This window comes from Melospiza melodia, chromosome 2 (assembly GCF_035770615.1).
Source record: "Melospiza melodia melodia isolate bMelMel2 chromosome 2, bMelMel2.pri, whole genome shotgun sequence".
Lineage (NCBI taxonomy): Eukaryota > Metazoa > Chordata > Aves > Passeriformes > Passerellidae > Melospiza > Melospiza melodia.
The window spans coordinates 126,340,499-126,363,104 of record NC_086195.1 but is presented as its reverse complement, the minus strand read 5'-3'; the positions used below and the strand labels follow the sequence as shown (position 1 = coordinate 126,363,104).

The 22,606-nt window shown below is 38.6% G+C and overlaps 1 protein-coding gene across 4 annotated transcripts in view; it reads left to right on the top strand.

The window, feature by feature from the left end:
- The window catches only part of ATP11A (ATPase phospholipid transporting 11A), a 118,051-nt gene that overhangs the window by 18,937 nt on the left and 76,508 nt on the right, over positions 1-22,606 (top strand). The window lies entirely within an intron of this gene.

Here is a 22,606-nt window from a genome sequence, read left to right as displayed (position 1 = left end):
TTTATAAATGTTATCAAATATGCTATTGCAACATTAAAAAGGCTTTAATGATTGGGATTTTTAAAAGCACTAGTGTTTGGCTTAAATCTACTGTGGTTTGCTTTAAAATGTCTTGATGTCTTTGGGGGATTGAAATGGAGCCTGTGAGTTAACTTTCTGCTATTGTTGTGCATGCTGTACCTCTAATGAAAGACATGCTAGTAGATGTGTGCAGGTTATTCTAGTGGACCTGGAGAGAGTAAATGGACTTTTTGTGTTCTAAAACATTCTATGAATTAGACAATTTATTTTAAGCTGATTCTTTTTGGGGCAATAGAGATGTAATTGAATACTATGAGTTCATGTATGTGTATGTAAATATATAAAACTTCTTGTGGAAACAAATTGTATATTGTAGATACCAAGGATGTAGGTGTTCAGAGGAGAAAATGAAATGTGAGAGCTGTTCAAAGTCTCCATACTCCTCTAAGTAGCCCTTTCTATTTCTTTTATTTGAATTCATCAGTTTTGATTCTGAAATAATTTCTCCCTTTCCCAAATGTTTGGTTTTGCTTTGCATGCATTTTTTTTAATGTTGCTTCCCATGTCTCCTGCAGAAACAGCAAATGGCTTTAACAAAGAAGCAGCCAATTTTGGCTGTTTTGCAATGAGCCACAGACCTCACTCGTGTCTGGTTGAATCCACATTTAGGTTTTTCTGCTTCTGTGTCTGTGCTTCTGAGGAACCTGTTTCTTCCCTGGATTTCATGCTCAAGAGTCTTTCATAGGCAAATGTTTGCAGTTCTCTGCTGTCCTTGTCTGAATTTTGGGATCTCTTCCTGGCTTTTAACATACTGTATTAGTTTGGTGCTTTTGTAGGAAGGCTGGTTATTTCCTGTAGTTTGGAGGAAAAGCATTATCTCTTCTGTAGGAGCCTTTGTGTTCAGGACTGCCTCAGAGCCTATTTATCACCTGTTAAAGTAAGTTAGAAATCATCTGACTTAAGACCTTAAGCAGGTTGTTTTTGTTAAAGCACAGCTTGGTGTATGCCTGTGGTTCTTCAAAGTGCCAAAATGGTTTGCTTGTAGAGAATGAAGTGTTGAAACACTCATGATATTGAGCCAAACATAAATCCCACTAGGTTTTCTACTTATGTATGGAATAACTTCAGAATATGCTCTTCTTGCAGTGGAACCTTTGGGGTTTTTTTGTTGGGTATTTATTGTTTTTTGTTGGATTGTTTATTTGTGGTTTTTGTTAGTGTGGGTTTTTATGTTTTTTTTTTTTTTTTTTTGTGTAAGGTGATGCCAAGAAAGGAACGCTGAAATAAAGTACTGTTCTTGCTATGTTTCCCCCCTTCTTATTTCAAGGAGTTAAAGTTACCAGCTTAGATTGCTTTCTGATTAAAAAAAGTATCCTAGAGAAAGGATAATAAGGTAGATTGTTCCAAAATGGTTAATAATCAGCAAGGCATGCTTTCAAGCTGTAAACAGTATTGTCCATTTAGCAAATGCTGTTCTTGTACATCTTAGTACTCTTGAATATTTTTGACTAGTTGCAGGTGCATGCAGACTTGTGTTGTCCTTGAGAGCTCTGGATGCTTTCTGTGTTCTACTGTGGGTCATGCATTTACCAGTTCTGATATAGTAAAAACAGTCATGGTAAAGTAGTAGATAAGTGAAGACTTACACTTGAGTATGGAAGGGAAGCAGGGAGGGGGCAAAATGTTCAAATGGTGCAAAAGAGTTGTTTGTCAGAGCATATAATGTCATGGACTTGGACTTGAATTTCGTACTTCACCTATTTAAAATGTTTGAAGAATAAAATACTTGGCAGTGTTAATCAGCTTAAGTGGACATTTAAGAACTAAAACCAAGAGAATGCTTGAACCTGTTTCCATGGGTTGTTTGTTAGGACCCTTAGTGAGAGGTGCTGTTCCCTGCATGAAGAGAACTCTTTCTGAAACTGGGGAGTCAGGAGAGTACTGGGGCACCAAGAAGTGTGAAACTAAGAGAAGTAAGGATTGTTTTCCTGGTTGTTTCTGGAGAAGTCCCTGAAGGCTCCTGTTGCAGCACAGTTTGGAGAGGCCTCCCTGGTGTAAAGTGTGTTTTGTTCTCTTGATTAGCAATATTGCCATTTACCACAGTGCTAACATTAGACTCCTCTACTACTACAGCGATATATGATAAAAGCCCAATCAGTAGGGGCTCAGATAGTAATGACTCCTTGCTACAGTGCCATATTTATAACATTGATGACCTGGAGTAATGTGATTCTTGGACTGATATTGCTGCAGTAGACATGGATATAAATTAGGAAGGAAGGAAGAAAGCATTGCCTGCGTAAAGAAAATATTTTCTAAAATCGATACAAGTTTTCCACTACTTTGTATTTTCCAAATCTGGTAGCATTATGAATTACTATGTCATTTAGTAAGAGATATAAAGTTGCTCAAGTATGGTTAAGTAAATTATTTGAGCTTAGAATGGAGTTTTGGTAACTTGCTTGGCAGTTACTGCCCTTTTAGTACACTTATGAAAAAAGCCCCTGTGGTTTAATCTTAAAGGATAAATCTCTCAAAATGTATTGTGATGGTACATATAGATGTTAGCCTGCTTCTGTGTATTTTAAAAAAAATTTAAAAAAATCTCTTTTTACTCTTGAGATTTCAGGATGTGCCTATGATATAAAGCCTGCTTCTTGTGTGTGCATGTTTGAAGCTTTCATATTGTAAAGCATTCTGTGTGCTGCTGTAATGCATTGTGGAAAGCAGCTTCACTCTCTCCATTACTGGCACAGCTTTCTAATGTCCTGTGGAATGCCTTGCCTTTGTGTTCTCCAGCAGTGATGCTGTCTGTGAAGCATCCTTCCCTTTAACTGCTGTTACACACCAGCTGAGTCTGCTTCCAGGGAAGTGTTGATCTCATTTCTCCAGTCATCAGGCCTGTTACTGAGAAAGTGGAGCTTGACAAGTGTCTCCCGGTGGCAAGTAAACATTTGTTCATTGAAATTTTTGGGTCTGTATCTGAGTTGTTCTCAATTTTACTTTATTTTGTCTAAGACACCAAAAATGAAGGAAGGACATTTAATGAGGCCTAGCATGCAGGTTATACTTCTCAAGAACAAATTTTATACTGGTTTAAATCTTGAGAGTAAATGACAAAGGCAAAGATTGAATTATTACATCAGGTCACCTGGGCATCTTAGAGCTGAAAATGGCATGCAACTAATAGCTTTACTTTCCCAAGAGACCTTGAAGAACAGAGGCACTAAGAGAAGAAAATTGTTAGATATTTAGGTAGCAATGGTAATTTTGTTACAAAACAAGATTATTAATGGCATTCTTTATTTTGGCATTCTGACTGTGTCAAAGTTCATAGTCTGAATTGTAAGAAGGCTGCTATTTAGCTATTCATGCTGGGTTGGTAGGAGGACCAGCCATTATACAGTTGATATCAGATGAATTAAAAGCTTTGTACAAACAGACGTGTAGTGCCTCACCCCAGTTCAATAAGTAAATCATTTAATACATTCAAGAATTCTTGTAATTTTGACCTTGGGAGATTAGCTAGGTCAGCACTGGGCATGCTTGACAACTGACCAAAGAAATTAACGCCAGTGAATTGCTGTCTCTGTTTCCAGAGCTGGTTGAGCTGGAGGAGTTTTTTTCATATGCAATGTCTACAGAGTGTCCTAGATAGGATAAACAGCCTAGGCAGGGTCCCTCAAACATAGTGGTGACAGTCAAAACTAGAATTTGTCTACTGAATGCTCTCAGTAAGACTAGGCTTTCTGATAGAACTGATAACCTAAAATGGAGGTTTTAATCTTTGAGCACCATCTGTTGTGCAGGGCAGCAGCAGGTGGTCTGCCTATGGAGAGGACTGGCACAAGTGGCTGCTGTGCTGCAGGGTGGGTGGAGCTCTGGTGGCACTGAAAGCTCTGGGCAGTTGTTTGCCTGCTAATGCTTTCTCCCTACCTGATTTCCATTCAGCAGTTATCCAGATGTTGGTTTTGAGAAGCCTGTACTTAGAAGACAAGTTGAGAAAAGACCCATCTTTACCTAATGTTGTAAAATTACTTAGTGTGTTCAGGCTGAGATTTCAGATCAGCTGCAAGTATCCTCATTTCTTGTGTTTACTGCTGTCACTTTCTTTGAAAGGCTCAGGCATGTAACACAGTTTAGGCATAGGATGTCTAGCTTTGACTCCAAGGTTTTCAAAGGTAGGTGATGTGGTACTCTAATTGCTTATTGCCTTGCACCAATGTATCAAAGTTACTACGCCATTCTTAACTCACACATTATTTGACTTCAACTGTATTCAGAGATGTACATGTGATACCTCTTGTGGTTGGTGAGAAGGTAATGCACAGCTCAATTGTAACATCGTGTGGAAAAAAACTGGTAAAAACAGGGAATGCTTATGTGGATAATAAGTTTGCCCTTCTTCAAAATCAAGTAGTTGATTTTAACTAACAAATGAAAGCAAATTTGTGCTACTACTTTTTAGCTATTTTTATTTGGAGGAGCAGCATATCTTTGGGCTTGTGGATTTCCTTAAAGACACCTCCCTGCTAGGTGAGAACCTGAGTCATCTGATTTGTTGTTTTAATTGTAGGGCCTACAGTAAAAGAGTTTGTCCTGGATGGGTGAGCAGTCCTCTCCTCCTTCTGTGTGGGTACTGTGCAGGGCTGGTGAGCAGTCTCTGGCTTTACTCATCTTTTAGGTAGTGCTAGGACTTCACTTCTTTTTTTGTTCATGATTTCACTAGCTCAAATGCAGGCTTTACATGCTGGGGCATGCTGAAGTGTGTGTATCACCAGCTATGCTTACAAAGGTGTTTTTCCCATAGAAGAGAGGAGCAAAGACATTGCTTTGAGCAAAGCAGAAACTGGCAGGGTTGAACAGTGTCAGAATAGCAAAGGAACTCCTCTAATTTTGAGGTTGAGGGTTCTGTTTGATTGCTTTCTGTACCTTTAGATACTCTAGTATTTCTTCTAATCCCAAGAGAGTTGAAATAGAACAAAAATTAAAAACTGTGAGTAAAAAATGTACTTCTTTTTAACAGCATTTTTATTAAAGGTAGTTTGCTAGTCATGATAGTTTTGAAAACAATAAAACCAAGAGGCCTCCAAACTCTTGGAAAAATTATCATGCTTAAAAAACTAGATAAAGACTCTAATTCTGTGTCCTTCTAGGAGCAATGACTATATAATCTGACAAAAAATGAGCGTTCTGTAATCTAATATGTCATTTTTTGGTGTAATAAGAAAGCTATTCCATGCTCTACTTCCTTTCATGCTATTAATAAGAGGCTGCCACATTGTATTACTTTGTTCCTAAGCTGTGACTTAAATTTTTCACCCTTCAAGCAGGCCAAATTCAGTGATCTGATGTCCACTACATTTATTTCATATACAAAGTCAGATGAAGTGACAGAATAGCTGCAGGTTATGAAACTTTGACATTTCAAGAGGAGGCAACAAAAGGCTTCAGACTTTGACAGCTAGTGAGCTCCATCAGAAATGTATAACAGAATGTAAAGGTTGCACTGTAGTTTAATGTGATGTGTTAATAAATGGAATGCCAGTAATTTGCTGTGTGCTAACATTTTTATTGGCAGCATATATTTAAATATGTAGAAAGCATATCCCACCCAGAGAGCATCTGAGCCAAAATCAGGTTGAGACCCAAAGGGAGGATTGCCAGCTGCCATATTCTTGCTGAACTTTGGGCATTTGTTAACACCTACTGGCAGTGTAGGTAGCTTTGTCTGCTGTTTTGTTTCAGCCAAGTCTGGTTTTCTCAGGACTATTATGATAAGATATGAGATGATAGAATCACTTAGGATGGAAAAGATCAGAGAGTCCTGTGATGAACCTTACACTGCCAATCCCCTGCTAAGCTGTACTAGTCAGGTTGTATTATTGCCATGCTGTTAGTAATTTCCAGAGCCCAGGAAGTTTATACAGACCAATGTGCTGGCAGGTGTCTCACTTGCAGTGAGAAGGGTTAAGTAATGATGATAGAGAAGGGGAACTGGAAGAAGCCAATTCTGAGCAAAAGATATGCTTCAGGTGAGCAACAAGCTTTTTAGGCATTCCCATTCTCAGCCTAGTTGTGTCAGAGAGGATGAATGCAGAGTGCTTGGGTGTAGTGGCACTGCAAAGGTTCATGAAGGATGTGGCTGAGACTCATAGGGCAATATTTGAGAAGCAGGATTGCTGTGTGATGGTGGTGAGCTGTTAGACCTCCCAGGAACTGCAGAGGGGCTAAAAGGTTTTTCAATGGAGAACTACTGCAAAGTGTAGGAATGGGCAGGTGAATTAAAAATGCAAGGGTTCCTTTTTAGTCCCTGGGATTGGAGATGCACTCTGCCTGTTGTCAAAATCTGTAGTGAAATTTCAAAAGTATACTAGCTTTATTGTAATAAATTTTTTATCATTCCTTAAACTGAAAGCTGTAGAAGAAAAGAGTTTTATTTGGATAGTATTTCACTGAGTGATGAAGGGCCAAGGAAAGTACTTCTGTCCCTTTTTTCTTGTTGCCTCTTTTCTGAATTTTAATGTGTTACCAATTTAAGTCCTCTTCAATGGTATATGAAATGATATATAACAACAGACAGGTTGATAAAACATGGGATCTTGTGTGCCCTTACTAAAATGCCTTACTAAAGTGCCTTTTGAAGAATGTAGTAGACTGAAATAGCTATTTTAAAATGAGCTTACTCATGCTAGAAGTGTTTTGAGAAGTTTGATGGAAGAGAGATAAGCAAAGAGACTGCAGTATCTGGGTGTGAATATGTAGGAATTGCATTACAGATGAGTTGCTTTAGTAGAAAGATGCTATATTATTAAGGAAAATGGGATAAAGTAAGATATATTAGTTTAAATGGTTTGAAATACATCTTAAAGGGAGAAGAGTGTTAATACAGTTGCTGTTTTGTTGACTGATAGTGGAGCTGTGCTGTTTAGGTGCTTAATCAGAACACTGAAAATTACAAAAATGATAGAAGGCATGGAAAAACCAAAAGGCAGAAGTTTTGGTAAAAGTAGTACAGTTCATTTACTCAGGACTGAAGAGGAACAAATCTTAATGTGATGGAGACAATTCTTATTTCAGCTGTTGAGGATGGCTTTTGATCATCTACCTTAATGCACAAAGAGGCAATGTTTATCTTAGGCAATGGAGGAAGTCTGATTTGAGATGTTACTTGGCAGTCATCTTGAGAAAATTACCTGTGTTGTATTGGTAAATGGCATTCCTATATGAACAGAAGTGCTGCCAAATTTTTAATAAGCCTTTTTCTTCTCCTTCCCAAAACCTAAGTCAAGTCTCAGACTCAGTGAAGCCAAGTAAGGAGAAATGAAGAGGTAGAGCTGTGAAGGTGAGTCTTGCACGTCAAGACAACAGATAGGAGATTTGGAAGTAACATAATTTTCAAGAAATTAAATAAAACCCAAATCCAACAGGTTGAATAGAACGAAAAAAAGCTAATGGTAGTAATCCTTCAAAGAGCAGAACTATTTGAAGAATGGCAGGTTTACAATTAAAAGCCCAAGATAATTACTGATATCACTGACAGTGGGGAGAATGTGAGGAAGGTTGTTGTCTATTCTGTAGCCAGCACATCAGGGAATTCTTACACATGCTGCAGTTACAGCAGACAAGCCACAGGAGTTTTTTGCAGAAGTGTTCACTGTTAGAAGACTCTACATGAATTCTCAGACTGAAGAATTTCTTACAGGCATGGTCAACAAGATCTTTTTAATTAATGTGTTGAGAGGCAATCAGTATAAATGAGTAGGACATCATGCAAACAATTTAAAACTTAGTCGAGGTGTAAAATACCTCAGACATGTAAGTATCTAGTTTTTCTGTCAGAAGTATGTAATCCATCCATTACAACAGGCTGTGTGTACCAGAGGAATGGAAACTGCAGACATGATACCTCATGGAACTGAGTGCTTTAAGAAAGTAAAGTACCATAAAAAATTTTTAAACACATCAAGTTAAAAAAAAGGGCCCTTTTAAGCTAGAAGTCATGCATCATGAAGCAGTTAGAATCCTTGGAGGGTGCAGGGAGGGAGAGCAGTAAGTATATGGCTGGTGTAATGCACTTCGATTTACAAAAAGCATTTGACAAGACCTCCTGCCAAAGGCTTTTAAGGAAATCAGCTGCTGTGGATTAAGAGGAACCACCTCCTGTTGTATTAATAACTGACCAGAAGATGAGAAAAATGTAAGACTAAATGATCAATTTCCACAGAGGTCTTTCCAATGGGATCTTCAAGGATATGTGCCCTCAGCAAATTCATACATATTCTAGACAAAGGAACAAAATGTGCTGACATTGAGCTAGGAATAAAAATGACACAATCCAAAGTTAGTTGTGAGATGTTCCAGGAGAATTTTAAAATAAACAGATACTGGAAAATAAATAGCTGGTGGGATTTTATATCTGCTAATTGTAATGTAATACCTACTGCAGGAGGAGGATGAACACAGTTCTGGTTCTATGTCTGCTTTAACAGAATCCTAGTTAGTTATGAACCTTTGGCAGAAATGTTATTGTTTTTTTGGTCAACTCTTTCAAGGTATAAACTTTGAGGGCAGAAGTGTTTAGGAAAGGGATAGGAAGTAGAATAGAAAAGATCATTATTGTTCTTCCTTGGTGTGCTGTATCTGTCTTTGGTTCCTGTCCATGAGTAACACTTGTAATGGTGACTGGGATAATCACCGTGGCCTGGCTTCTGTGTGAGAGGAGGCTAAACAGGATTGAGCAGTAAGAGGAGACTTTGTGGGTGAAAATTAAACATGAGCTTCTTCTGGAAAAGGGACCCAAAGGATGTGTCTCTCTGCCTTTTTTTTTTTTTTTTTTTTCCGTTCTCTCACAAGTCCCACCACTTCATTGCATGAGAATTTCCATTATATGGATGGATTACTGTATGGTACTAAAAGATGCTTTGGGGAGGAGATTTTGTAGAGGAGGTCGCAGAAGACCTTGGAGAAGAGTCCTGATCAGTTTAAGAATTAATGCTAAATATAAAAAAATAAAGCACTGCAAATACAGCTGACTTTTCAAGGCTGTCATGTAGAGTTTGTAGTTCTGCTGTCTCTGAGTGACTGGGTCCTGTGTAAAACTTAGGAAATTTGGGTTTCTTTTAACTACATATGGGAACACAAATGTGGACTAACTTGGGCATGTGAACTTTGAAACCTGAAAAACAACTTTGTTAATAGAGGTTTTAATCACCTACAGCCCTGATTATCTACTTCAGGAGAAGCAGAAGTGACTCTTTAAAACAGGAGCAGCTTTAATTTAGTCACCTTCCTCCAGGCCCAAAGTAGCAGCTCTGGTCTCCTCTTCAGAGACCTTGGTGAGTGTTTCTGGGTCAGGTTGATGGCTGAAGCACTGCTGCTTTTGTGAAGAATGCAGGTGCTACAAATTCAGTTGCCAAAATATTCCTGTGTGTCACCCCTGAGTGACTCACCTAATGGACTAGCAGAATAGTTGCCTCCCTGTGAGCTGTGGTGGTTGATGACCACCTACTTAAATTGCTGTCAGATATTATGGGTAGTAGAAGAAAAAAACTGATCATCCAGTGTAAGCTGCCAGGACTAATTTTCATTTTAAATTTGATGTAAAGCACTGAGGTTACTAACCCTGCCTTTCATTTCATTCCCCAAATTGCTAATAGAAATTTCTGAACAGTTTTTAGTCAAGTGTAGAAAGGGAGATAAAATGGGGGTCACTGAAGTGAGGAGGGAGGCGGGGGGAAAAAGCTCTGAAGTTTTACCTTGTCAGAGACAGTCTGGCTATAACATTACTCTGGTTTTGCACAGTGGTTGGTGGTGGTGGGCTTTTTGGTTATTGTAGAAATGTATGCTGAGACACATACTACAGAATTACAAAGGGAGATAGATAGAAATTGAGAAAATTTTTTTATTTACTGAGTTATAAATTGTATCACAAGACAACTGCTTTTGAAAGATTGTGGGTTTTGTTCTCAAATTAAAACCAGTAGAAAAAAAAATTGTAGCTGAGATTTCTGGTATGCTTGAATCTACTAGAACTGAGAATCATCTGACATTATGTAGAATAGTTTTTCTCCATGTAGAATAAATAATCTAGCAGTAAACTTGGATTTTTGATCTTGCATTTTTTAAAATGGTAGTATAATTTTCTGACCTAATGTTGTTAAATTGGATGTCTGTTAATGTTGTATGCCTGTTTTTTTTTACTTAAATTTTTGTTGAACAGAGAGAAGAGTCAAATTTTCTATATGGAGAAGAGAATTGACTACTCTCTCCTCTTAATAACTGATGTATTGGACTCTATATCTTAATAGTGAAAGTCACCTGAATATTAAGCAAACTAAAAATGAAGCCATCTCAAGTAAAATTTTTTGTGGACTCTTGTGAAGTTTATTCTATATAAAGAAAACAGCTTTCATAAAAGCCTGTCAAAAGTTTCCTGTTAGCAGTCATGATTGGACTTCTGGAGCATTTTGAAGAACAGTGTTGCCCTAGCACTGCTCTTAAGACTTTGAACTTACAGAATTTCTTCAAGGCTTTCTGTAGAAAGGAATTTTTAAGCTCCAGTTCAAAACAGTCTAATCCATACCAGATCCAGATTTTTTTGGATGAAGTTTTGCAATCTTAGTCTTGGTTGTTTATATTGCAGAAAAGATTTATGGGTATTTCTGGATGTAAGTTCAAGAGCTCATTGTTATTCTGCAAGTACAACTTCAAAAATTATTCTTATAGGAAGATGTTAGTTTGTGCAAAATTCATGTGGAAATGAGCTATGACAGGATTAGGTCTGCAGGGGGAAAGAACAGGTTCTCCTTTAGGGACTATGACTGTTGAAAAAAATTTCTCTAAAGGTAAAAATATTTGACTTCATTTGCAATTTGTATGCACATGCCAGTCTTGTCTCTAGGCAAAATACTTCATTTAATCAACCCCTGATAATGCCTCAATTTTTGGAAATGCCCAAATCTGTTTAAATACTTAGCAAATAAAACAATATGAATTCTGATCTGACAGTGTACTGAAACATGACCACTAAATTGCTTCTTTTCATTTTGTCTGTCTTTTTTGTGGTTTACCATTTACATACTTATTGGAAAAAAGTGGCTCCCAATATTACCAGTTAGATTGTGCCTGGGCCAGTCTGACCCTCGCTGCTGGGCCAAAGGCAGCAACTGCGGTGTGTCACCCCAGAGATACCTTGGCTTGCTGGTGGTTGCAGCTGGGCACTGAACAAGTCCAGGCTTGTTAGGAACCCCGTTTACCTCAGGAGGGAAGCTTCAGGCGATGGTGAAGAGAAAAAGGAGAGGATTCTGCTGGAGGGTTTAATGTCCAGAGGTTTATTCCATGGTTACAGAGGTCTGAACGTGAGCAACTGCTCCAACAGAACCAATCGACCGCATGGTCTGATTCACCTTTTAAGCTCAGGGACCGGGGGAGGGGAGGTACAGGTGAGCCACCAACCAGGTGAGAGGGGCAGGGTCTCAGGGGAAGATGACACCCAGACAGGCCAATGACCTCTGGGCATAGGGGCATCCTTTAAACTTGACCAACCACACGACGCCTTGCTGGAACGTTAGGTCTGAGTGACAGGACTTACTCAGCATGGGGGGAAGGGATTAGACTTATAGGCACACCTGGGAAAGTGACCTGGAAGGCCAAAATGGGACAATACAGCACACCACAACACATACTAAGCTACTTCAGCCCTTTTTCTACTTAAGTATTGTTAAACCAGCTAATGCTGTGTAATGTGGGTCACTGGCTACTCAATTATCTGAACAGAAGGAATAATATGAGGAGGGGAAGACTGATGTACTTCCTGAAAAGTTGGGTTTGTCAGTTTTTGCTTTCTTAATGTTTGGGATTTTTTTCCTGAAGACTTAGCATACATTGAATAGTTGAGATTTAAACCTGAAATATCATCCTGTAAGGACAAGGTTCAGATTTCCCTTTTTTTTTTTTATGACAAAGTCTTGGTGATTCTGTCAAGTTTAGGTGGCTCTATTATTGGAGGAAGGAGGTTTGCATGATGTTTTGCTCATTCCGGTGCAGCAGAAATTGTCTGGAGAATGGTGTAGTTCATAGAAGGATTAGTATTTCCCAGTTAGAGAATATCATCTCAAAGCTAAAATCATTGTTCTCTAATGTGTGGGAAGAACATGGTTTCAGATTGTTTGGGGAACTTATAGGGCTTGGTTTTAAAATTAGGTACAGAAACATCTGTACAAGTGGATTGCACTATTCGTATCAGTGCTTGCAAAAGAAAAAGCTCTCCAATTGTGGCAAAAATCATGTTACGTGCTTATTTCCACAAAACAGAAAATGCTATGGAAAATGACAGATAATCTTAGAGATGCTGATGAGGTATGAAATAAATGCCTGATCTGTGTATTGTTTGAGTGTCAATGCTGCTTAGCAATTTGCTAGTAGAGCACATCTTTCCTAAATGGATTTCTGTCAGGAATAGAATAGCTTCTCTATTTGTGTTGTGTGTAGTTCCCTTTTGAATGTGGAATCATATTTACCAGGAACTTCATTTTAGTGACATTGAAGTGTGTCAGATGTATTTCAGAAGAAACATGTTTTTTCAGAGGACTTGTGCCTATTTGCTGTTTTCATTTTCATGGCTCCTCTTTTCCTTTAGAATTTTTTTCCCCCCTCTTCCTTCCAGCCTCTCTTGCTTCTTGTACTCAGTTACATGGTGCTGTCTTGCAGATATAAGTGTTGCCTGGAAGGGCTCAGGAGTTGTGTGGAAAATGAGAATATACTGATCTTCTTATGCTTCGGACACACTTCACCTCTTGAGATTCTCTTCCTCGATATTAATTCTTTTGTCTTTCTACACATGATGTATTTTTGTTCCTGTGCACATACTAACCTAATTTCTTTGCTCAGAATGTATTTTGTTGAAGCTAGATTTGAATGTCACATCTACTTCTTGTTTCAGAAGAGTGAAATTCTTTCTTCTGATGTCTATCTCTGGTGAACAGTCTGAAGAATGCTTTACAGTGCTTATATCATCAGGCAGGATTTTGTGAACTTTGTCTGAATACTAAATAAACTTCTGTAGAAATGTGTTGAGATAATTTTTATATTTATTGCCATGTCCTCACAGTAAATTGTGTGATTTTGCTCTCTTCCCAGCTGCCTTTGTCATATGTGTTAGTACAGTGCCAGGAGTCCGGGTGCCTCACGTATATGTGTTTGCAGTTAAGCTAGAGTTTAAAGCCTCCTTTTTACATCAAGACAAATTCTGACACAGCTGCTTTACAGAGACTGTGTGCAGTCAACCTCATGTTAGGTAATCCTTTGGTGTAAACTCACATTTCTTAATCTCCTGTCCCTTTTGTCCCTCATTTCCTATGACCCAAGAGTTGTCTGCCTTGCATTGTTGTACACAGTTCAGCTTTGGCAGTGTGGGGCTCCTTATACCCAGGGAGCCATCAAGGATGCTTAGCTGTGATTCTGTTAGCACTTACCAAGCATGGTTCTGAAGTTTAGGGCTCACTAAGACTGCAGCTCTAACTGCCTGCAGCCACTAGATAGCTGGTGTTTGGTCTGTGAGTCAGACACTGTTAGAAGCCATGAAACAACTTGATCTGGCACTTAGTGCTGTGGTCTGATAGACAAGATGGTGCTCAAAGGTGCTGGACTCTGATCCTGGAGGTCCTTTTCAACTCTAGGGAGTCTATTATTCGAAGCCAGCTATAAATATTTCTAGCAAACTGGTTATATCTCTTGCTACAGTTAGGCCATTATTATAGTGGAGACTTTTGTGGGAAGTTGAATATGTTAATATTGTATGACAACCCCCCAAATACTATTTATAGGTCTTTCAAAGGCTGAAGTAGATGGCTTTCCATTAGCCAGAGCTTAGGAAGTTTAGACAGCTGTGCCATTTTTTTGCTGTAGTTTCCTTCATCAGAATGATCTGTTATACTTAAAAAATTCAGTGAGTACAGCACACACAAAGTGCTTCCAAGGAGCACCATCACCTTCTGAGGCAGAAGATACTTCTTCCTTATCTGTATCTTGGGGCAGCAGCTCTGTAGTCAGCAGCAAGATGACTTTGTGCTGACACTGTGACATAATGTTGACTTGATCATACTGAAGTGAGAACAGAAGTTGCTTCACTTACCTGTGTTGTAGCTATGAATGCTATTAACAGGGAATTAGGAGGGAAGAACAGGTTGCCTTACAGACAGTGATGATTGATTGCTTGTTGCTTCTAGTTCATCACCTTTTTAGCCCTAAATATGTTTTGTAGAAATCTTATTGCAAAACTAAGGTAATTACAGTGTAAGTGTAATTAAGTAGGATGTTTATGAGACTTCTGACATCATAAGTCATCCCCATATAATACTATGGGGATACTCCCAGTTTCAGCCACTGTTTTCTTAGGCAGGAGTCTGCTGGTACCTTATGGACAGGTTTTTGTTTAAGCAAAGAACAGCCATGCCACTTGGACTTGATTTTTTAACTTGGTGCTCTGTTGTTCACTTAAATACTGCCACTTACCCAGAAACTTAAAAATAATCTCTACAAAAAGGTTACATTTAACTGTGGTGGCTCTTATCCCAGTGGAGTATCCTCAATGGTAGGCAGTGATATTTTTATGACTGTAGTTATGGTACTGCAGGTTGAAGGTTTGAGCATTTTAGGATTGTACTGTTCCCCTAATGTATTTTGCTAGTTTTGTTTCCAGAGCTGATCCATAGCAATTAAAAAAGGCTCTTTCTATTTCTTAGTGTTGAGGTTTTGTTAATGTAGGTGTAGTGATCTTCAGCTTTGAGGCTACAGGCTACTAGCCTTAGATAATTGAAATAAGCAAAGTCTGAGCTTCTTCCATTTGTTTGGCAACTGCATTAGTTTTCAGTTCTGACTATTGCCAGTTCTGTTAGCTGCACTATATATATATATCAAATAAATACACATGTATAGGTGTAGTCATCTGTCTTGTCATGATTGTCAGCAGAAAGTTTTCTGGGGTGGAAGAACATTTTAAGTATAGACTAGATGAGCAATTAGAAATGCTAGGATTGTTAGAAACTTTCCAGTAGAGCAGATGGCAGGTGATGTTTTTCTAAGCCCTGTTCTGAAATACTCTGTATAGACTGAGTAAAATAAAGTCTTGTATTATTTCAAGTGAGTATGTTTCTGTAATGAACAATATCTTAGGATTTAACTTTTTTTTGGAATGTTAATACATTTAACAGTGGAAGAAATATGCAGATTGGTGGTGACTTAAAAAAATCTCAATGAGAGATCATGTTTTTGTGAGCAAATGATGAGCAGTGCCTTCCCTCTCCCAGATGCCTTTTGGCATTTATTCTTTCATATAAAGTTCCATATGCCAGGCAGCCTGCCAGCATTTGTGTCATCAGTTTGCCAAGCTGGAGAATTGTTAGAACTTTTTTCCCATTGGAAAATTTTTCTTACTCTGCTTCCAAAACCCGCCTCTACAAACAATCAAAATTTCACTGCTTTCTTTGGAATCTTCATTTTCAGTCAAACTTTACAGACAATTGGTGGATATCTCTTAATGAGCCAAACATTTGTTTAGTACTGATCCCTTTTTATTAATTTGTATTTTAGAGGAAAACTAATTTTTCACACTTAAATGTAATGGATTCCTAGGTCTTCCTAGACAAAGAACGGTTAGGTTCTTCTCATCACAAAGGCTCTCTGATTATTGATATAGACCTGCTGTGTGCCTGGTTTGATTTAGATTGATCTTTTATAAAATAAGGAGGACCAGAATAGTCCTTTTTTTTTTTGGATGCCACCCATGCCCTGTAAAATATTATCAGTACATTTCTTTCTCTACAGGCCTATCCTCTGGCCCTCTCCCAGCTGATGAGCTGCCAGTTTATTGCCACAGCTTTTGCTTTTAGTCCTTAGAGGTGCTTCAGCTTATACTCTGGTTAAATTCTACTGCTTTTTTTTTTTTTTTTTTTACAGTTCTCAAGGTGTTCTAGTACACTATCCCAGTCCTCTTTAGGTGTCCAGTTTTGTGTTGTCCTCAAAATTTACCACTATTCTGTAAAACTTTCTTGGGGCTTCTGTGCAGTGGTGTGGGTGATCCCCACTTTGCCCAGGCCTTAGTCCTGTTTGGTCCCCAGCTGCAGGTTTGCTTTGCTTTAGTGGCCTGGCTGCATGCTTGCTGTGCTGAGTGTCATCCAGACATGTTGCAGCTTCCATGCTTTCATTATCTGGCACTTCCCCACCAAAAAGCAGATTTGTTGTTCTACTCTGGATTTTATTTGCTTCCCTGTAGTACAGTCTAGGACAGTGGAATCATAAAATGGGTTAGGTTGAAAATGATAGCTGAGATTGTCGAGTCAAACACTAACCCAGCACTGCATAATATTGTCCATATGTATGTCTTTTGTTCTGGTTCAAAGGAAAAGATAGCAGACTTGAGAATCTCTGTTTGTGAAATCAACACCACCCTGCCTACACACACACATTTCCCTGCACACCAGGCCATGTAACATTCTCAGTCATTTTTGGGGGACTGTTACAGAAATAACACATTGAGCTGCAGTGCAGTGTGTGGTCCTGCTGCTGGGTTGATCTTGGACCTAGCTCATGGTTGTGTTATTCTTTAATAAAGAATAGCCTAAAAGCTACTTTTGTGTTGACTCACACTGATCTCAGCTGGGAAGGTTCTCAAGGTAACGTGTGTTTATGATCAGATTTTTTTTTCTTTTGTTAGAATTGCATGTCAGCAAAGAACAGGATGAGCCAGCTTAGTTTCAGGAGCACAGTAAGAGACTTGATTTTTCGGTGGAAGTCTTTTGTCAGTATGAATGTGAAAAAATGCTTTCCCAGGAGGAAGACAATAGAAAGCAACTTTTCATGGCTGAAATGGGTAATATAAAGAGTGGAACAGCAGAGAAGGATCTTATTAAAATGTTGATACATTTTAGAGAAAAAGAGTTCTCATGTATGGCAGCCTTGAGAAAACAAAACTTAGAGCTGGAACTGCAAGAAGTGTTTAAAGATCTTGTCATATGTCTTACAGTCTTAAAAGAAACTACTTTTCTGTTAGGTTACAGTGTTTGTTTTATTTCCCCTTCCATATATCCAGGTTGTGGCAATGTAAACAGTGTGAAAGGTGGAGCAGGAGACACATTGCATAAGAGGATGCTGCTTGTTATATTATGTCTGGGTGACTTAACAGCTTATGCTATGACTTACTTTTCCTTCATGGAACAGGAGCTGTTTCAATTAACGAAGGCATTTTCTTCTAGAATAATTCTGTATCATTCCCATTATAGTGTTTTAGATCATGTTGTTTTGAATGCAGTTAGGAATAAAACTGTATAGGAAACCAAAGCCCTGATTTTTTTTTTTTTAACTTGACAGCACTATATGAAATATGATAATCTGATTCATGTTTTCCTTTGTGATGCCTCGAGTAAAACCTACAGTATTTGAAATTTGCAGATCAGTAGATTGCTTCTCTTCTTTTTGCAGATTTTTTTAGGCTTTAATATTAGTGGATATTAGTAGATATCTTGTTTGTTCCAGCAAGTAAATCTTACTTTCTGTAACATTTGGTGCATTGTTAAACTTCTAATCTCTTGTTAGCAGAACGCAGATACTGAAGCTTGTAATTCCAAGTACTTTGCTTTTTCAAGAAGAAGAAAGCCAGCATAGCTTTATAACTAAGCATTTTTATTTTGTTTGTGTCAACATAGAATGTAGGGGTAGAAACTTTTGTAGTTTTCTAATTGGAGCAATATTTCAGAAACACTGTATACACCATAAAATAACAGTGCACGTGTCTTGAAATAGGACAGTCTTGTGCCTTTTGGACTCATCAGGCAAGCTACAGTGTTGTGAGTGAAGGATGGTGGGGCATGGGATGGTAGCGAAGCTTCTCAGAAGGAACATTGCTTTTCCTATAGTATGGTCACAAATATATGAAAGTCAGTTGCTACAGTGCAAAAATTTTTGATTACTGGCTGTGTCTTTACTGCTTCAGAGTTAGTAGTTTAACTGAGGGAGGGAGGAATTTATTCATGTATATAGCAGGAAAAATCTGAGATGCAGATTGCTTTGTATCGGTATGGGTTGGGTTAGGCACACTGAGAGAATCTTACAAGATTTTTTTTTTTTTTTTTGCTTGTTTATGCCATTTTTAAAGGAAGACTGTTACAGTTAGGAGTAAGCATGTGTTATGTAGAGAGAAGTAATGATGGAGGGAAGTTTAGTGGTAATTGTTTGTTTTATGTAAACAAATTGAGATGGGTAGGATTTATGAAGGCCTTGAATGCCTGACTTGTAAAGTGAAGTAGTTTTGCTGACTGGTATGTGTCCTACATAAAAGGAAGATTTTGGTAATGATAAAGTGGCTGTCAAGTCACTGTTTATCCTAAAATTACTTGATTTTTGTCTGTTTAGCTTATTAACTTAGATGTGGTACAGAAAACATAGCAGTTACATGGCTTGTTTTATGCCTTTGGTGATGTGCACTGGAAAGTTGCCTATGTAGATTGGATTTGTGGAAATGGTGTTACATAGGTAAGTAATTCTGATGACTTCTGGTCTGGGGAGGAATGAGGATGAATATTGTGTCATTGGTGGGCTTTACAGTAAGTTTTAGTAAAGAACAATATCAGATTTAATTTTGTCTAGTGGTATATAATTCCTAGTAGAAGTCAGAAGTGATGCTGAAGGCAAACATTTCTTCTGTGCTTGAGGCTTTTTGTGCCTTGGGCTTTTCTTGGTTGTTCCTCTTTTCCTGCTTACAGGAGCAAGCCAAATAGGACTTAGGGAAGCGTGACCTAATGTGCCCTTCCCCCTATGTATGGTAGCTCTTAATTCTCAATGGATTATGAAGATTACCCATGTTTTGTCAACTTCAAATATGTTTGTTATGCCTAATGTGTTCAGAACCTTCAAAGCTTTGTGTTGAAATAGACACATTGAGCAGAAAGGATTTACCAAGCAGCATAAGATGTAGTTTAACAAAATCCATTGCTTTTTTGAAATTTACAAGGTTAGCAGTGTTGTTGTAGAAATCTGTGACCAGATAACCTTTCTCCCTTTGCCTTTTTCTGATGGATTTCTGTTTATGCTTGAAAGTTGGATATTGAAGGTCTTCTGACCTTGGAAATTGATCTACTCAAATTCTCTAGAGCCCGAGCATAGGAACCTTTTAGATCTTGCTCTGAGGTTTACTTGCTCAGCATGTATAGTTCTTTTCCTGCTTTGTTTTGACTTTCCATTTTACTTCAGTTGATAGTTTGGTTTTATATTGAAGGGGGGAAGCATTTGTAATAGGCTGTGCTGAACAAGTTGTTTTTTTTAAATGCCAGAAGCTGACATGTAGTGTTGGTCCTTGGCTCTGTCTGGGAGTGGAAGAAACACAGGAAAGTTCACTTGGGCAGATCTAAGTGATGATGAAATTGGTTTTTTCCTAGGATTTAAACAAGGTACCATGTGTTTGCCACTCTCACAGTAAGTACTAGAGCTCAGAATTGATGTGTAAATAATCATAGAAAACACCTGTAAAGAATTAACTTGTGTATTAGTGTCATTCTTAGCAAACTGAAATACCTTATAGTGCTTTTTTTTTTCTTCTGCTCAATTTTTCTGAAAGGAAAAAGCAACAGCTTGTGTGTGAAAGCACCTTTGTTACTGTATTTGGCTCACAAGACACAGCGCTGACCTGTAATCCTGGGATATTGGTATTGAATGTTATTCTAGAGATGTTTAAAGAAAAAGCTGACCATTTTTAGGGAGCTGGAGCAAAGCAAGTGTCAGGAGAGGATGTGAGTTTTAAAACATTGCAAAACAGATGTCTCCTAATCGATTTTTCAATTTTGGGTCTTGGAAAAATAGTAATAATATCCTTAAAACAGCTTCACATAACTTTGATTTGATCTTATTGGCATCACTGGAGGTAGTTGTTGTAATTAGAGCTGTGATCTGCTCTCTTATTGACATACAGGAGAATAGGAAAAATAATTAAAGTAATAGATTTGATGTGTATTGACTTATTACTTGCTGTAACTTGAAGGGAAAGTATGGACCTTCTAATTTATTTATTAATTCCAAGGAATTGCCAAGGTGATTTCTTTTCTTAGCCTAGCTTTGTTCTATAACCCAGAGAATTTTTGAACTAAGATGATGGGACAATCCAATACATTACATCATTTGACTGAATTTAATGTAAGCTCCCTGGAGTGGAACTTGTTAAATCAATAACATTAGAGCCACTCATTTTTAAAGGAAATGGCACAAGCCAATAATGACAAGATAGCAATAAAGGACGAATAGCCTTTTTGGAGGCATTTCAAAAGAATAAGTGCGTTCTTAGATCTTCTGATGTGTGATCATTTCAGAGACACTGGAACTACTTAGCTAATGTTGAAGAGTCCAAATCAGAAAGCTGGCCATATGTTGGCTCTGTATAAAATGGGAGAGATCCGAGATTCTTGCAATATGATCAAAGATGTTATTCACAGTTAGATGTGTAGTACTTTAACACAATTTTAGACCACCTTCAAGCCTTAATCAAGGGAGTTCATTAGCTTGTGGAAATTTGAGTACCAGTACAAAAAACAAAGGTGGTTGAAGAGTAGTTTAAACAAGTTTTAAATGGCTATAAGTACAGTTTAAATGTATTGCTTTAAAAATCCAAACCAAATTGTTCAGTTGTCAGTTGACTTAATTGTGATTCTCCTTAAAGGAAAGGACTTTTCCAAGTGTAGACGATGCTGATTTTCCCTCAGTTTTAGGATAGAAAATAAAAAACGGTTAAATCAGTGCAACAGCTAGTATTGGCATTGTCTTTTTCAGGTGCTGAGAAGGGGCTGCATTGTTTCCTGTTCTCTTTTACAGTACTGATAGTTTAACTGATTCAGTGGTGTGAACTGATCCACAGTATTAAAAAAACTTGGAACTGAAAACACTGATAGATTAGAAGGTTAACAGGGTAGCATTAAGGGACTAGATTGTGTTTAATCTATCCTGTATAACTCTGTATAAACTCAGTTTTAACAAAATACATAATTTAGAGCAAATATTCCAGAGATGAAGTCATACCAAGAATTAGATGTGGGAAAATACCTGTGTTAGAAGATCAGAATAGCAAAGGGGAAGATACTTTTGTGTCTTTCAGCAGCAAGAGGTTGTTGTGACAATCATTCTACAAGACTGCATCCCCACTGCAAATCAGTGTTTTTTGTACAGGTTGTCTCACTGGAGTTTTTTTTTGTGCTTCACTGGATGAGACGTTCTCAGGTAGATGAATTTCCTATCTCCATGCCTATAAATAAAATTTGAAATTCATTCTCTTCAGTGCTGTTTTTTTTTTTTTTAGAAATTTCTTTTTTGCTTTCACAGCATCTTATGGAGATGTGGTGAAGACGCTTTCTTAGCTAAAACTTATCTTAATCTTACAAGGTATGGAATAACCAGCTTGATTTGTGTTGCTCAACTCTTCTGGTGGTGATGGCATTACCATGTGGCCAGAAGCTACAGGAAGGCCACTAAGGTGGCTCTGCTGTGACAGGGGGAATTTTATTGTGTGCCAGCAGTTTTGTACTGAAAATGCAATTTCTCCATGTCTTTTTTTTTCCCCTGAGAGAGATGAATGTGCCTGTACACTGGCATCTGTCACATGTTTGAGGCAATGGTGACTAAGTTACTTGTGTGCTTGGGGCTGCCAAACAAGGATTAGATCCTCCTTAAGTAGGGTCAAGGCCAGGGTTTCAGCAGACTCTGCCAAGTCATGGCATTCTGACACTGTAAAGTAGTGGCCACTGTGGTGGCCCTGGGGACTGGAAACATCAGTGACATTCCACTTTGTCTGTCAAGCCCGATTTTAGGAGCTTTGCTAAACATGGTGGCAGCTGTGCGGGTACAACAGGGTTTGATTTTGCTAGACTTCCAAAATAAGTCATTTGGAAAAATATGTTTGATGTAAGAAAATATGAAATGTGAGTATTATGTGACTCAAATTCCTTCAACCATGTGCATGCACTTCAAAAACTTCTGTCAGTGGAATGTGAAGGCTCAGGGTGTCTGGATGGTCCCTTGTGAGGTTGGGCTGCTCGGCCTTGCAGCGGGGGGCTCTGCAGCCATTTGGGAGCAAACCGTACCAGCTTTACCTGCGTGTGCCCCCGGTGCTGGGCAGAGCCTGCCCTCTCTCAGTGCTGCCCGGCCTCCTGTGCAGGCCTGGCAGTGCCCGTGGCTCCTGCCCTGCGCTTCCAGCCGAGCTCTGCCTTCCCTCTGGTGCTGCCACCATGTCCCTCAGGGTCAGGGCCTCGCAGCGCTCCCCCAGGGCCCCGCCTGGCGCTGCCATGATTAGTGGCTCCCTTCGTGCTCCGTGCCTGGAGCTTCATCCCCAGGTGGGTTCGTCTCTGCCTCCTTGGGCCGGTGCCTTTGTGTGCTGCTTGTTTTCCACTCCTTTGGCCTGTACGGACTTCCTCCATGCTCCTTCCCTTTTTAATTTTTCTTTTTTTAGCAGTTCCTATCATCTAGAATTATTTTCATTTTATTTTGTAAGTACGAAAGAGCATTATGGAATCCAGTGTCTTTACAGATCGCAAAGGTTTTGCTCCCTATTAAG